Source organism: Penaeus vannamei, chromosome 20 (assembly GCF_042767895.1).
Source record: "Penaeus vannamei isolate JL-2024 chromosome 20, ASM4276789v1, whole genome shotgun sequence".
NCBI lineage: Eukaryota > Metazoa > Arthropoda > Malacostraca > Decapoda > Penaeidae > Penaeus > Penaeus vannamei.
In genome coordinates, this window is record NC_091568.1 from 26,688,555 (window position 1) to 26,693,554 (window position 5,000).

General features: G+C 39.1%; 1 long non-coding RNA gene across 1 annotated transcript in view; it reads right to left on the minus strand.

The window, feature by feature from the left end:
• The window catches only part of LOC138865336 (uncharacterized), a 199,809-nt gene that overhangs the window by 75,353 nt on the left and 119,456 nt on the right, over nt 1–5,000 (minus strand). The window contains exon 2 of the long non-coding RNA XR_011399375.1: nt 522–566. This is a non-coding gene — a long non-coding RNA (uncharacterized lncRNA). The remainder of the gene's footprint in view (nt 1–521; nt 567–5,000) is intronic.

The following is a 5,000-nucleotide window of genomic DNA, read 5'->3' on the forward strand; positions in this document are numbered from 1 at the left end:
CTGCGTAGTCTAACATTTCCTTTTCAAATCCCTCTTCAAACGACTAACTTTTTTTGCACACAACTTACATACCTCACACTCTTTTTTTCAAAACACAAGGCCAAGAGGTGTGGTAAACCTCTACTTATCGTTTTCTTAAGAGCTTTCCCTACACTTTGTGGCTCCTTTTTCTTTCACACTGTTTCCATCTCAATGTTTTTACGTTTTATTCATTTTTCCACATTTCCTGCACGTGTTACAGCTCTCAAATTTTCTTAATTTTCAAGTAATTCCCACGTTTCTTTCTATACCTGTCTCTCTCTCTCTCTTAATCTTCCTCCTGTCACCAGTTTCTCTCTCTCTCTCCCCTCCGACCTTATATTTCCTTTCTCCCTCCCTTCTTCCTCCCTTTTCTCCTATCTCAGCCTTTCCCCCTTTCTCACATTCCCGCTTCTTCTACCCCCACTACTTCCCTTTCTTTTCCTTCTCCTCCTCCTCCCTCTCCGTCTCTCCGGCATCAACTTGCACCCTTCAAAGCTTACCTCGAAAAATCCTTAGTTGGGGTAATCTGCCGAGACGCGAACCACCTGCAAACAAAACAAGAAAATATTTATATTTCTGTATAAAATATCAAAGTATAATATTCATTTTACTTTTTGAAATTGCAAAAGTAAAAAATGCGTATATTTCTACTTAGCTACTACTCAGGAAAATGGAGTAAAACACTTGTTTTATGCTTTTGATAAGTCAAAAGTAAACGAATAGTAATAATGATAGTGACGGTGATAATAATAATAGTGATAGTAATAATGATAATAACAATAATAATAATAATACTAATGACAATAATAATGGTGACAATGATAATGGTAGGTCAACAAGACTATTTTCACATGGCATAAGAAAAAAATGATCTTACTCTCAAACTCCATACATTATCTCAGAATAAACACAATTTAGACCTAATGATACAATGCTCTACTGGCAATTGTCCAATAATTATCCTAACACGTGCATAATCTCCTTGCGTCTGTCTCTTACTCTCTCTCCCTCTGTATGTTTGCCTCTCACTCTCTGTCCCCCTGTCTATCTCTCTCTCTCTCTCTGTCTTTATATCTGTCTCTCACTCTTTCCCTCTCTATATCTGTCTCTCACTCTCTTTCCCTCTGTCTGTCTGTGTCTCACTCTCTCTCGCTCTGTCTATCTTTCACTCTTTCTTCCTCTGTCTGTCTCACTCTCTCCCACTGTCTGTATGTCTGTCTCAGACTTTCTCTCCCTCTGTAAGTCTGTCTGCCTCTCTCCTGTCTGTCAGTCTTTCACTCTCAGCCTTTGTCTCTCTCTCTCTCTCTCTCTCTCTTTCCCTGTCTGCATCTCAATCTCTTCCTCTGTCTGCCTGTCTCTCCTTCTCTCTGTCTGTCTCTCACACTTTATTCTCATTCTCCTTCCTTGCCTCCCAGTCTCTTATCCTCCCCCGCTCAATCTCCCATTTTTATCGCTCTATCTTTCCACTCAGCCATTCGCCTCACGTTTCCGCAGAGAAAGAGAAAGCGCCGCCTCTATTCGTTTTTTCCTGTCTATCCTATCTATCACGGGGATGAGGGGATGCGGCCCCGATCCCCCTGTAGATGTCTCCTTTGCCGTAATTCTTTAGGTCATTTATTTCTTGGGGTTGTTGTATGCGCTGTGCGTTGGCTCCATTATTATTGCCATTGCCGACTCTTATCCTTTCTTTTGTTACTGCTTGTTTATTTCGTTTTTTTTCTTTCTTCTTAGCATCATCATATTTGTCTCATTAGGTTTATCATTAGTATTGTTATCATCGCGAATGGCGCAGTTATATTATTATGCCATTACCGTTACTAACACCATGATCATTATTATCACAATTATCATCATCATCAACATTTTCATTATTACTACCATTATTATCATCATCAAAATTATTATGATAACTATCATTATCATCATTATTATTATTGTTACTATCATCGTTATCACTGGCTAGTATTATCTTTATTACTTTTTTATCTTCATCACTATTATCAATATTCATATATCTATCATTATTGTTGTTTCTGTTACTATCATTATCATTATCATAATCATCATTATGGTCATTATCATTGTTTTTATCATTGTTACTACTACTGTCATTATCATTATTAAAACAATCATTATCATTACACTTACTTTTATTATCATCATTAGCACCATTGCTATCATTATCACTACTATCATTATCATTATCTATCTATTATCACCGCCGCTAAGGAGGTTATGTCTTTGGAATTGTTGGTTAGTTTGTTCGTTCGTTAGCAGGGTAACTCAGAAAGTTACGAATAGATTTTTGCCCGACTTAGATGCCATCGAATTTTGGTGGTGATCCAAATCAGGATCCAGGATTTGTTTAAATGATTCCATGAGTTACCCCTACAGGCTTGGTAATAGGGGTAACTATTATTATTTGCATTAGCTTTAAATCTCAGCCAAGGAGGCTATGTTTACGGATGTCACCAGTGATTCTTCGTGTGCTTCTAGTTATTATTATCATTATCACTGTCATCATCATTACTGTTGTTATCACTTATCATTATTTATTCTTTTGAACATTATCATTATTATCATCATAATAATCACCATTGTTATTATCATTATCATTATAATCATTATTATTAGTATCAAAATCATTACTATCAATTGCATTATAATCATCATTATCATTATTTTCTCGGCATTCTCTAAACTATAATTTTCAATCTAAAGAAAAAGAGCAATGTTATATCATTATCATCAATTTCAAAATTGTTCTACCGTGTCCAGAAAAAAATCTTTCACACGAAGATTAATGATTACAGAGAGGTAAAAAAAAATTCTTCTTTCAGTCAGCCTTCCGCGCCCTCCCTAAAAGGACAAGAGAGAAAACAAGGAAGGGAAATACAATGATACATGCAATAAATCTTCCCACAGCAAATTTACACGATCTTTTTTGCTTTCGTCACACAAATCTTGTTCATATTTGCCTTGTCCCGGTGAGAAGTCCTGTGTTGACAATCCTGGCGTGTGCCATTGTTCTTTTCTTGAGTCCGCGAACAGAATGTGGTCCACGAACTAGGAGAAAGCCCTTTCTGTCTCTCTCCCTCCCTCCTCCCTCCGTTTCTCTCGTTCTCTTTCTCTCTCTCCCTCTCCCTCAACCCTCTCTCTCCCTCTCTCTATCTGCCTACCTCCCTGCCTGCCTCTCTTCCTCTCAACCCCCCTCTCTCTATCTCTCCCTCTCTCCATCTCCATCTCCCTCTGTTTTTTGTGTCTGTCTATCTCTCACTTCTCCATCGGCCAGAGTCCTCAAACATTCGCAGTAATAAAACGTCATAATAAATCTTCCCGCGGTCCCATAACGCCAATAATCATACACAAACAAACCCATAATACGACCCAAGCCTAATAAATTCGTCACTAAGCTCAGGTCACGATTTTTTTCCTCAAAAAAGGTCCGCTCTTGTTACGTAATGCTGAGCTACATTCATTCGTTTTCACTTCTCTTCGTTCTACGCTCATCTTTAATTACGTCTCTTTTTCAATTATCATCTTCATTCTTCTCTTATTCTCCCTTTTTTATCATTAAATCCATATCTTCTTTATTACTCCCATTTTCTTCCTTCTATTCGCATTTCCTCCTCTTCTCTTCATCTTCTTATCATCATTACTATTTCTATTATCATCATTATCCTTCACTCCCCTCACCCCCGCCTTGCATCCCTTCCTCTTCCTCTATCTCCCTCCCATCATCCTTACCCTCCTACTCCTCATATTTCTCCTTTTTCCTTCTTTCGGTACCCCCCCCCCCCCCCCCCGAGCAGCTCCTCCCTCCTCCCGCAATGCAGTAGGAGTCGCGCCCTTCGCTGCCCGTCTTCCAGATATCCTTCACGACACATTTCCTTTTTTCAGCAAAATCTTGGCGATAAAACGGAAAGGAAATATTAAGGAAAACATACGCAATAAAACTTCAAATAAAATTCAGGCAGAGTCAAAAACATTTGCAAATACATAAAACTTGTTATGTTGAGTTATTACTCATTTTTATCTGCTTTGTAAACGTAAATAAAAAAATATATTCTTAGAACATATACGTGACCTAAGAAGAAAGTATCATTCTTACTACTATTACTACTAGTAATGGAATTGTGATATAAAATGAATGCTAATAGTAACAATAAAATCATTAATAACAATACAACAGAATTGATAATAAGAACAAAACAACAATAACATAGATAATAATAACACCTACAAGTAGTGGTTAACAATAATAACAGCCACAGCAATAACATTAATAACACTAAAACTAACATCAATAACAACAACATCAACAGTAAAAACATCAATAACAACAGCAGCAAAAACCTTAACAATAACAAGAATGAGAGCCAAAACATTACTGGCCACAAAGCAAACAACCACAAAGAAAACAAAACAAAAGTGCCTCGCGCCTTCTTCAGCCTTCACTCGACCCCTTCCTCCCTCACAGCTCCTCCTCGAAAGGGACGCGGAAGAAAGGTGCCAGCTTCACTGTACCACGTGACCTTCCCCACCTTTTTCTTCCCTCCCCACCCCCCTCTCCCCGGCCTTCCTTGCTGGCCTCATCCCATTCTTCTCCCTCCCCCCCTACCTTTGGCCCAGTCTACTACCCTAATCCCGCCCCCCCTCCCCCCCACATCGGACCTTTTCCCTTCCCTAAGACCCTTACCCTCTTTTCTTCCGGCAGTTCCTCCTCGTCTCGGCCCTTACCTTAGCCCCATCTCATTGGCGCTCTCTCTCTCTCTCTCTCTCTCTCTCTCTCTCTCTTATGCCCTTCCTCCCTCCCTTCCTCCTCTGCTTATCTTGAATCCCCTGTTCCCCTCCCTCCACCTCCTTCCCCTAAATCCCTAACTCCCTGGCCATTTCCCCCTTCCTTTCCCTCTATCCCTTTGGCTCTTTCTTTAAAGAATAACCATTGTAATTAATGGAATAAAATTATTTGACTTTGA